Source organism: Podarcis erhardii (assembly GCF_964252035.2).
Source record: "Podarcis erhardii genome assembly, chromosome: 3".
Classification (NCBI taxonomy): Eukaryota; Metazoa; Chordata; class Lepidosauria; order Squamata; family Lacertidae; genus Podarcis; species Podarcis erhardii.
This window is the reverse complement of record NC_138507.1, coordinates 53,092,393-53,105,077: the sequence shown is the minus strand read 5'-3', so window position 1 is coordinate 53,105,077 and position 12,685 is coordinate 53,092,393. Positions and strand designations below refer to the sequence as shown.

The 12,685-nt window shown below is 42.1% G+C and overlaps 1 long non-coding RNA gene across 1 annotated transcript in view; it reads right to left on the bottom strand.

Moving 5' to 3' along the window:
• LOC309339369 overlaps positions 1-12,685 on the bottom strand; it is a 555,996-nt gene that overhangs the window by 96,835 nt on the left and 446,476 nt on the right. The gene's annotated exons all lie outside the window — the stretch shown is intronic.

The following is a 12,685-nucleotide window of genomic DNA, read 5'->3' as shown; positions in this document are numbered from 1 at the left end:
AAACACAATAAAGTCAACAGATTGAATCCATTTCTTACCATTCCCTAGCTTTGTACAATTGTTTTGCATAAAGGTTTAAATCAAGAGTGACGACTTGATAAAGAGGGGGACTTATTCATGCTTGTGTATTCTATACAAATAGAATGAAGGCCACAAATGCAACATGAATATTTTGGGTTCTTTAGTTTATTTAAGATATTGGAGTAAGGTTTACTACTTCGCCTTTTCTTCTCCCACAAGGCAGTGGGTAAAGATTGTTTCTCAGGGTTTAATCCTGAAGCCTTTCTCGTGCAAAGCAGTGGATGCTTAGGATCAGAGTTTTCCTTCTCCTAGAGGGGTTGATTGAGTCCCACCTGCCCCTTACTTCTCCCCTTAATCCACCAGAGCCTGCCTTCACATGCAGGGGAAGTCCCTAACTCACCAAGGTTTGAGAGCCATCACCTGATTTAGCTGGCCAGTTAAAGCCATTCCTGGGGTGTGGCCACTGTTGCTTGGGGACAGCTTCTAGGAGCCACAGGTGAGAGCTGAGTGCAGGGTGGAAGCCAATAGTGGATGAACTACCCAGAAGGAGCTTGACATGTCCCCCACCAGAGGTATTGCATCTCCCCTAAACCCCATTCACCCTACACAAATATGGAGTGGAATCCCTAAGGCAGTTGGATGCCATCTTGTAGGCCTCCTTCTGGCAACTCCTGCAGCCATGCTGGTGCCAAATATATTGCCTTCCTTTCCTTCGGACCATATTACTGATGCCAAGAGCGGGAGTCTAGTCATCTGGGCAGCCCTGGACCTCCATCCACACTGCCCAGGCTTGCACCCCGGAGAGGTCACTTTGGTGCTGCAAATGCAGCAGAAACAACACAAGAGGCAGTGTCCTTGTGTCCTGCCTTTTAGGGTGAAATCCTTTCAAAGCAACTAGCATGTCAAACAACAAAGCATTAAAAACATATCAATAAACTAACAACCATTAAAAAAAAACCAGAGGAACAAGGAAGAGAATTTCCCAGATCTTTTCCCTTACCCGTGAAAAAGCTGGAGGGAGTGATTCTTAGCAAAACATGCTACTTGCCTACAAGGCAATTGCGTGGTTGAAGGGCAAAGGGTTCAACATCTCCCCCAGCTCCCATTTCTCAGGCTCCTGAGGCTGCCTTTGGTTCCAGTTGATATAGATGGTCAATGTCAGGGATTAGCTGGTGCTGGGTATTGGAGATGGATCTGAAAGCAAGAAGAAAGGAAGGAATATAATATCCAAAACATCAAATTGTCTTAATAATAATAATAATAATAATAATAATAATAATAATAATAATTTATTTGTACCCCGCCCATCTGGCTGGGTTTCCCCAGCCACTCTGGGCGGCTTCCACAGAAACCAAAAATACACTAAAATATCACAGATTAAAAACTTCCCTGAACAGAGCTGCCTTAAGATGTCTTCTGAATGTCAGGTAGTTGTTTATCGCTTTGACATCTGATGGGAGGGCGTTCCACAGGGCGGGCGCCACTACCGAGAAGGCCCTCTGCCTGGTTCCCTGTAGCTTTGCTTCTCGCAATGAGGGAACCGCCAGAGGGCCCTCGGCGCTGGACCTCAGCGTCAGGGCAGAACGATGGGGGTGGAGATTCTCCTTCAGGTATACTGGACCGAGGCCGTTTAGGGCTTTAAAGGTCAACACCAGCACTTTGAATTGTGCTCAGAAATGTACTGGGAGCCAATGTAGGTCTTTCAAGACCGGTGTTATGTGGTCTCGGCGGCCGCCCCCAGTCACCAGTCTAGCTGCTGCATTCTGGATTAGTTGTAGTTTCTGGGTCACCTTCAAAGGTAGTTCAATAGGCTGTGCAAACAAGGGGTGGGGAAACTGTGGCCGTCCAGATGTTGTTGGATGAGAACTCTCATCACCACAAGCCATTGGTTGTGCGGGCTGGGGCTGCCGGGAACTGGAGTCCAATAACACATGAAGAATGCGTCTGGTGTAAACTATAGTGTCAGCAATGCTGTGTGTGTCTATGGGGAGACTTTTCTACTGTGTAGCATTAAATTACTAGGCTATGGTTCTGTCACTGAAGACTATGGAAATATATCAATCTCCCAGGGAAAGCAATATGGTTTTTCTTTGTCTTTCTGAGTTACCAGCTAAAGTCATTTATAACTTAAATTATGCACAAGGGCCCTTTATTATCACAATTTCTTACATTACAATATGCATATAAAATTTACAGAAAGATGAAGTGTAATTGAAACATTATATCAGCATTTTCCTAATAAAGTAAGTCAGCTTAACAGTGGATATTAATTGTTTTATAGTCCTTTGGCCCTCACTGGAAGCCAGCCATAACTATTAGCTTCAGCACGGGAAGTCACATTAATCTCTGCTTTGGCCACAAATCCCTCCAGACTTTGAAACTGAGACCAGAGACTTTAAATCTGTTCTGGCACTTCTTTATCCCTGTAGCTTTCCTCAAAACAAACAATGTGTCTCACTTTGTTCTTCCCCTGGAGAAATGGTCAAAAAGGCTTTCCTCCTCAAGTGAAAAGAATATAACACCTCACCACTACCTTATTGTGTGATACCAAATTAATTCACATGGTAATATCCCAATTTATCCACTGAGAAGAGGAAAAGGACATAAACACTCACTGCTATAAAAACCATTCGCTTCTGAACTGCTTTCCCTTGCAGAAATGCAGCCAGTGAACACACAGTGGATCAATCCAGAACTGAAGGTGTCAGCTACCCACAAAAATAGTCAGTAAAAATCCACTCACCCTGCTCACAATTAGAGGAGTCAATGCTTGAGGTTGTTTCAGGGAGAAAAGCAGTGGGGCCAGTCCTTCATTCAGCAGAGTGAGGTAGCCACTTTGGGCAGCTGGTTTTGAGCATCATGAAAGTTTTTTGTCATTTAATTTTATTGCTGTTACATTCCTCCTCCCCCCCCCTCACTGTAATGGAGAGAGGCACTTATGGGATTTTCTTTCCGTAGTGCCCAAATAACTGAATTGGCCCTGGGTGTATAATGCACCTTGAGTGATAGCGGGACCATTTGTTCTTCCACTTCAGAAAGTAAATGCCTTGGGCTAACCCCATACAAAGGTGACAAGAACAGTTTTATCCCTGTTTGTAAACGACTTTGGCTTTCATGGGATGACAGAGAACTCCACGTTACAGGCTAGGGGAGAACGGTGGCATATCCAAAAACACACAGTGGATTGTCATATTCAGATCACACCCATTGAAATCAGTGGACATCATTTAGTCACAGACATGACTCTCGGTGGGTCTACACTGAATAGGACTTAGCTGGAGTTGGCCCAGTTCATTTACAGCCAGGATTGCTTTTGCATCTAGATCTAGTCCATTAACTAGAGGTTGCAAGGTAATCCTAATCCTCTTGATTCTCATAGAATACTGATGGGAAATTAACGTGAATGCTTTTTAATTCGGGTAATATAGCAGGAGCTTGGAAGAGTTTGAGTTAGAATTGTAAGAGTATTTCAGTATTATTTCCTACAGGAGGCTTAAAGGAAAAATGAGCCTAAGAGAATGATTCAGTCACTAGAAACAACAATTTCATCTAATTATAGGTTTATAATCCATATGAAAAAAATAAAATTATTTGTGCATGAATGCAACACCGTTCGCATTTGCTGATCTAGACTCCTGCAATATAAGAAACACTTAATAAAAAGATTACGCATCCCAGCTGAAAAATTATACCATAGCTCAGAGTTTCTCAAACTTTGAGTCTCCAGATGTTCTTGGACTACAACTCTCACCATCCCTGACCACTGGTACAGATAGCTAGGGATGATGGGAGTTGTAGTCCAAGAACAGCTGGAGACCCACATTTGAGAAACATAGCCCCCAAAACATGCATTCCCAAACCTGTGTTTGCTGAGGAAAGGTGAATGCAAAGGCAGGAAGACATTTGCAAGACAGAACTGGCAGATAGAGAAAGACGTTCTTAGCCCTTTCCTCACCCAGTTATTTTTCCTCTACAGCCCCCCAGGAGACCATTGGGCTTCACTCTGATCTCAGAGCCCACACACAGAAAAACTTGAGGAAAACAGGGTCTGCAGGAGTGAATTGGTGGGTGGAAGAAGGGAAAAAGCAACCCCCAAGTTCGCCCCTGAAAATTCATAGCAGAGAGAGCTATCAATGGCTACTAGTCATGATGACTATGCTCTCCCTCTACAGTCAGAGGCACCAGTTGCTGGGAAGCACAGGAGGGGCGAATGGCCTTATGCTTGATTCCTGCTTCTGGATTTCCCACAGCCATCTGGCGGACGTGTGTGGGAACAGGATGCTGGACAAGATGGGCCATTGGCCTGATCCTTCAGGCTCTTCTTATGTTCCTAAATCACCTCTTGCCTCCCCATATGTGGGTATGGAAGCCCCAGTGATTGCCTCTGAATGTATGCCAGGCGTCAGCAACCTTTTTCAGCCATGGGTCGGTCCACCGTCCCTCAGACTATGTGGTGGGCCGGACTATTTTTTTTGGGGGGGGGGATGGATGAATTCCTATGCCCCACAAATAACCCAGAGATGCATTTTTAATAAAAGCACACAGTCTACTCATGTAAAAACACCAGGCAGGCCCCACAAATAACCCAGAGGTGCATTTTAAATAAAAGGACACATTCTACTCATGTAAAAACACGCTGATTCCCAGACCGTCCATGGGTCAGATTGAGAAGGCGATTGGGCTACATTCGGGCCCCGGGCCTTAGGTTGCTTACCCCTCAGTATGCTCTCAGTGTGTTGGTTCTTTAGTAGAACTGTGTCACCTCTTATTAAAAGAGAATGTGTCAAAAACTAAGTAACTCATAAATTGTGTTCTCCCCCCCCCCCCACATTTCTTTTTATATCTTGCCTTAGAAAAATGGTTGTTTTAAAGCTTAGGTGCATAAGGACTTCTTTGAGCTCCAATGATTCTTTTCTGTTCTATTTAAGTAGCTGCAGGAAGGTACTGACATCTTCACGCAGGAGGTCAGCGAGCATCGCAAATACACCTAACTGAATAAGGAGGTGATTGGGCAGCTGCTGGAATACAAGGCACTTTCTCAAGCCCAGGAAGCACATAGAATAATGAGGGTCACAGTCTAATCAAGGAGCTCTCCCATGGCATACACATGTGTGTGTATGGCACGGTGAACAAAGTCCTGAAACAGACCCTTGACAGATGAGACACCTGAAAGCACCCTCAGTGGATATGTGAAATTCTCAGAGCTTTCCCTGCTGTGCAGCAGGGTCGAATGCCATGCTTATGTGGCACAGTGAGATTGGGGCAGACGAAGGCAGGAAATGGTGTCTGAATGATGCAGCAATAATTTGTCAAGTGTTGGCTCTGGCCAGGGGTTGGATTCCATTTGACCTCCACTTCAGGCAGCAAAATGTCTTGGCCCAGCATTGGAAACTATGGTGTGTATTTGCTTCATGAAGAAAAAAGATATATCCTGGGAAGGGGTAGATCATATTCAGGAAGTCCCCAAACCCTGCACGACCTTGTTCACGATGCATAATGCACAATGTCTCTGTTCTGACTTAGGGATTTATGAACGTGCTCAATGTGTTCCAACATTCATTAGCACTTTCACCTGGTGTTGGCATATTTTGCACAGGTCTTTCTTCCACTTCATCATCTGCTGATGTGGAGACATTCCTATTATTTTACATAGGACACGATGCACATGTGTATTGGCCATCAGCAAATATTTACAAATTAATTACCTTCCCTGGGTATTCCCTTTCAAAGTTAATGAATTCCCAGATAGCCCTGTTGGTCTTTTGCTCAAAACAAACCAAATGTCTTGTGGTACCTTAAAGACAAAGCTAATTAAATAGTTAATCGTCCATCTACTCAGAAGCAACTCCTACTGAATTCAGTTGGGCTTCCTGCCACATAAATGGGGATAGGATTGCAGCCTTGCTATCTTGATTTTGCAATTCAGTATAGAATCATAGGATCATAAAATTGTAGAGTCAGAAGTAACCAGAGGGTCATTCAGTCCAACCCCTGCAATGCAGAAATCATTTCTCACTTCCTTTCTCGGGCATCAGGGAAGAGCAGTTTGGCACCCTTTTGATATTTTGAGCTTTTTGTCCTGTGTTATATAAATTCCTGTGAGCATATTAAACATTTTACAGGCACTCTAATACCATTTATGTAAGTTTCTTTTTTGTAATGCCACAGTTTGTTTAAGCAATATATATTTTAGACAGAAAATGAGCATGTGTGTGCACCTGCTGAAACATAATCCTCAAGATAATTTCTTGAGGATTAGTAGTAAACATGATTTTGCGTTTGGCAGCCTGAGATACTTAGACTTTATCTGAGCAGCACAGATAAGGTCCACAGGTAACAGAAGAGACCATTTCTTTCCATGTGAAAAGAACAATAATGAATAACACATTCCATTGTTCCATCCACCCAACACTCTGAATTAGGATTAGTGCTTTTTAACTTGCTCACAAAGAATCTGGAGTCAGAGCTGAGCAGTAAAATGGCCAAGTTTGCTAACATCAAAAGGGATGAAGAGGAGCTACAAAAGAATATCTCCAAACTGGGTGCCTGGGCATTTTAAAGTGGGGATGTGGGGGTTGCAAAGTCAGTTCAATGTAAGCAAGCATAAAGTGATGCACCTTGGAACAACAACAAAAAGTCACATCACATATAGAATATATATGACCTTACTTATACTGGGAACAGGTCTAGTCTCTGTACTTCAAATTCATGAAGGGTAAGGCTATAAATAGCTACTAGTCATGATCATTATATGGTCACCAGCATCAGAGGCAACATTGCCCTGAATACCAGTTGCTGTTGCGCTCATTCGGTGTAGCTAGGTGTATCTGTTTGTGTGAGAGAAATTGTTTCTGATGGGTTCTGCCATCAATGGTGTAGAAAATAAGGGCAGTTTGATTTAGGGGTGGGGGTGGGAAATGGCTTGGATAATTTCTGAGTTAATTCAGTTAGGAGCTGGAGAGCTCGTCCATCACTACCTGTTTCTTTGGCAGTAGGAATGGTGGTTTGTGAGAGTAGAAGAAAATACCAATTATTCTCAGTGTAGAATTTTTTTCTGGTGTTCCGAAACTGAACTGTAATTGTTCTTACTGGTTTCTTAAAGGTCAAGCAGTCACTTAGATGGAAAACTTGATTTTTACCTCCTGCATCATTTTTGGGGGGGGGGTATTTGTTTTTGTTTTTCAAAAATCACTACTTATTGGTCTCCCAGGGAATAACAGTTTAGATTTTATTCACCCTAAGCACATAAAAATATCACAATCCACAAGCATTATTTGGATGTCTTTTAATATCACATATATAATATGCAGTGGCGTGCAGACCAGTCTGCCATACCACTCTGTGTACAGCTTCAATCAATTCAGGGACTGTGGTATTTGCAACAATCTGAACCAACAGGTCAGCACTCTAAAGGTTTTTGAGAATTTTTTACTCAGAGATCAAATTCATGGAGTTCAAGCTGTTCAACACAAGAATCCTTTTTACCTTTCAGCTTGGCCTGTTTCTGAAAACTGGCATGATATGTGGTTGGAGCACTTTCTGCAAAGATTGACTGCTGTAATTCTAGTGTAATTACCCAACAGTATGACTGATAAAAGGTAGTTTCAATTTCCAGCCTTATAAAACAAAACACATTTTAAATTCCCCACATAAGTCTTGGAAAGGGTGGACTTCTTAGACAAACATTTCCTATTTTATGGAGATTACTCTCTCTCTCTCTCTCTCTCTCTGCATGTGTGTGTGAGTGTATCAGTGTGCACACATACATATATAAACTTCATAATGGGATACATGTGGAATCAGCCCCAGATATAAAGCTAACCGCTTTGTTTTATACTTTCAAAGAGAAAGCCTTCTACTTTTCTGTTCAAGCATTCCTCTTTGCAACCTCAGATATTTTGTACAATGCACTGTTCCAACTTCAGTAGTTTATAAAGTGCTTCATCCATTATTATCTTTAGACCGAAACAAATCACAGACAAGGGTTTGCACAATGCCCTCTTCTAGAAATAGCCATTCCTCTTTTTTATACGTTTCAACATCAGTCCATAGTTCTGTGCAACTCAAAGACTCTCTCACCATACTGTGAATACTGTATTTACTGTTCTTATTTTGTTTCCCATCTGACATTGTATCAGATAGGCTGATGTTACACATTCTGTGGCCCCAGAGAGCAGTGAAATAACAGGGCATCAAGTGTTGGGTTAAAAATCAGGCCATTTTTTTATCATTTGCAACAGGCAAAGTAGGGCTAGAATGGCAGTAGGGCAAGAATCAGTTTCTCATTCCACTCAGCCCTTGTTGATGTAGTAGAATCCATTGGGGGTTGGGAAGTGCCAAACTACTTCCACAGGAGTTACCCAGCATAGAACCCCGATGTGGTGCAAACCGAGTATCCTGGGTCTCACTGAGTGACCAGGATAAGGTTTCCAGCCAGGGAGAGACCCCAACCTAAGCTTCAAGCATGCCATAGCTAATTCTCCCCTCAGACTACTTATGGTGGTCCCCTTCACTATATTGAGCCTGCCCAATGCTATTTACACCCCTATACTTAACAAATACTACTAAATGCCTAAGAAAAGTAGGCCATAATTTCACTGAGGGAAAGGTGAAAACAACCAAGGGCCAATTAACGGGGGGGGGGTTGGGGGGTACATTTCTGGTGTCAGCAACCAGCAACATAGCTGTCAACTTTTCCCTTTTCTTGCAAGGAATCCTATTCAGAATAAGGGAAATTCCCTTTTAAAAAGGGAAAAGTTGACAGCTATGACCAGCAACCCAAATAGTTCAATGGAGGCTCTAACCCAAGGACAGAAGGATGGGAAGCGTGTGCAGCAAAATGGTCCTGAAGCCTTAAGGGTGATGCTTCCCCGCCTTTTACAAGACCATTTTACACGACTCTCCCACTGTATCTCGTAAAAACCTGATGTGAAGGTGGAACTCTACAACCCATCAACACTTTCCAGACCACATGCTGACAGGCAAAGTCACCCTGTGCCGAGTTGGGATTGGACTAGATGACCCTCATGATTCCTTCCAACTCTACGGTTCTACGATTCTATGTATTCACAGATTCTATGAAGCACAGTCATCCTCACAGATCAGATCCAGGAGCAGAGCAGGTGACAATGTCCAGGCCAGGAGGGCCTTGAGTAGCTCTTGTCCTGCTGCCCAGTTTTTCTGCTGGGTTGATAGCTGTTAAGAATCTTTACAGAAAGGGGCCTGGTGGAATTCCCCCATTCTCTGCAGTGTTTGTTGCATCTGGAAGAGAAAAATAACAACATTTAGAGTCCACGCAAACACACCCCACAATAGATTTGTTAAAATTTAAGGTGGCACAAGACTCTTTGCTGCTCTTGCTGCAAAACACAGACCAAGGCGGCTACCCCTGTGTACATTGCTACAATTGAAAAGAAAAGACATTGCTCAAATCAACTCTTCAATGAAGTTACAGTTCTATGATTTCTTTGTGCATGTGGAGCCTTCTGGGTAGTCACAGAGCTCTTCTCCTACAGTGTCTTTCCTATTCTTGTCAAGGAAAGAAGCAGGCATTCCTTTGCACATGCAGAGCTTCCCTTTCATTGAAGGGAGCAGGAAACTCCATCCATGCAGGAATCCCATTTGTTCACAGGCACTCACAGAGGGTGGCCAGGTCAATGCATTTGGCACCAAACGTCCTTGGCAAATGTTCAGCAGTGACCAACAGCCTCTATCCCGATGACACTTTTAATGGCAGCTTGTATCTCAACCAAAGTGCAGGTTCCAGTTGCCTCACATCTGCTTTGGAATCTAGAGAGAAGTATGAAAAACACACAGAAAGATACAGGTCAGGGCTGTGAAAACAGGCCATATTTGTTTCTCTTGAAACAAAAATGTGGACATTTCCTTTACTGATGAGCGTTGATAAGGGAACTCTAGGTGCATTAGCAGAGTTCCATATGAAATTAATCTTTCTTTTTCATGAGGTCATACAAAATAGTATGTGCTCCACATTGTTAATAGCTGTTTAATAGCTCTTAAAAATGGATTTATTTTTGTAGAAACAATACATTACAGATCTGTGTCACCATTGCCTTTCCTCATGTTTGGTTATGATCCAATTAGAATTAATGCTAGAGCTGACACAGCAACTCCAGAGAATATCATTTGCAAACGCCTGCATTTTTGTCATCAAACACTGTTTAGCTCTCCATGTGGTTAAATATTTAAATTATTGAAAGCTTTGTGCCCAGGACTGTTGGGAATTCCAACAAACTCCCAAATCAGTGCAGTTTTGAAATTCATCTCTCAAAGTCAACCCTCCTCATGTCCCCTTTTAGGTAGGGGACATGAGGTGTGGGGGTTTGAACCTGTGACTTTCGGAGCTATGGCCTTTTCTCCTTTGGCCTGCCGCATGTGGAAGGTGGCTATGAGATGCTGACATGGACTGAACTCAGTGAGAATTGGCTTTATGTACAGAAAGGCATATCCTGACAGTAAGGTCAGAAGTTACCGTTTGTATTATCGTGACTGCTTCACCATGTGGAAGTCAGCATGGATTGAGAATGGTAGTTTCTGGGCACTGGATGGAATGCCTGTGTTATGGACATGGTGTCTTAAGGGAAGGTTTGTAGTAAATAATACAGATTTGAACATTTTCACTGGACCTACATGGAGATGGGCACAAGGCAAACAGTCAAAGTAATGATTCAAGTCACTGTAGACAGCCCATTTCTCATCTTTGAAGCTATTTAATGTTTAATAGACTATTGCATTTTAATATTCTGTTGGAAGCCACCCAGAGTGGCTGGGGAAACCCAGCCAGATGGGCGGGGTATAAATAATAAATTATTATTATTATTATTATTATTATTATTATTATTATTATTACTACTACTACTACTACTACTACTACTACTACTACTACTTGATAATGCATTGTTGTAACAGGAAATTTGTGGATACCAGAATATAATTGAACTACATTGGAACCTCAGAAACCAAAAACCTTTGAACTTGAATGTTTTGGCTCCCGAACGATCAAATCCCTGAAGTGATTGTTCTGGTTTTCAAACAATTTTCAGAAGCCGAACATCCAGCGCAGCTTCCGCAGCTTCTGATTGGCTGCAGGACGCTCCATTGTTTGAATGTCTGCAAAGGGCTCAATAAACTGAAATAATACCACTACTTCAGTAGTGTTTTGGGGGGTGGGGGGAGGCTTCCTCTATTACTTTTGGACTGCCCATAAGTTGGGTTCCGCAATTAAGCCTGGTTTCCTGCACCTCTACAGCTATAAAGGACTTTCTTACATGTCCTTTGCAGGAATCTATTACCACTTTATTATAACACTTCCTCACTTAACATTTTTGTCTGGCTCTCAGAGGGAGAATTGACTTACCCTTCTCACTCGATCTGTAAGCTCAAAGTGATCTGCAAATACAGCACAGATTTATAGTTGATCTTTTATACATCATTGCCATATGATTTCTGGAAATGGTGCATGCCTGATATGTTGCTTTTTTATATTGAACTCTTGTTCATGCAATTCATCAATAGTGATGTAATTATATGATTATGGCAATGATGAAAGATAAACTCCCCAAGACTCACAGGAAAGTTTATAATAGTTATATTTGTGGATCAGTTAAAGGAAATGTAAGAGACAAACAAAACTCAGGAGAATAAATTAATTAAACACTGTTAACCATTTTAATTTCTTTTCAATGTGTTATTTCAAAAGGGTAATCTTGAGTTTACATTTCCAAGACTATTAAAACACATAAAAATGCTGTGCAGTCTTTCCCAGAAGTAAAGACTAGCCATATAATATATGATCGTATTCTTTTCTTGCCCAGAAATTATATTCCTGCAGGGCATAATTCATTAATAAATGCTTTTTAATGGCCGCTTCTTCATTTGAAGAAATTAAATAATAAGAGGTAGAACAAAAATCATCTCTTGAAATCTCATCATAAAATGTGTGGGTTACTTACTATTCAGATAGCTTCCCTGTTTTACTGCTGAGCTGGGCCCATAGAATAAAGAGTACAGAATGAATATGATTCAGTGCTCTGGTGCATGTAGACTTGTATGAGCACCAAAACTTCCATGTTCTTCCCTGTATGTAGAAAAGAGCTTTGTGCATTCAACTAGACTTTCTCCTCCACATACGTCCGCACATGTGACGTCTTTTGATTCAGCTTTCAACCACGAATAAACTATTTCTCTTATTTAACCGTGTACACAGAAATGAAGATTTTGGTCAAACATGAAGAATTTACTCCAGTGGTGCCCTTCCATTCAGAAAGGGCCTTTTAGTGGGGAGTAGCAGTTTTCACCCCTAAAAAAATATTGGGGAACCCTCTAAACAGTGCTGAAGGTATTGCAAAGGGCTGCAGGGTAAAATGGGAAATTAGTGAAGATCACCTTCCCTTCCCTTAGCATAAAAAGCCTTTGATTGTAACATGGAATGAATATCACGCTTGTGTTTGTTTAACCAAGTAAAACCTAAGAACTTAAGCCAGACCTGGGAAACCTGGTTAGGCCCACCGTGGTCCTAATTTGACATACAAGGCCATTTCCCCTCAGCTGTGCCCATCTGCCACACACCTAAACACATACATACCCTCCAACATTTCTCTGATGAAAATAGGGGTGTCCTGAGAAAAAGCAGGACATTTTAGGA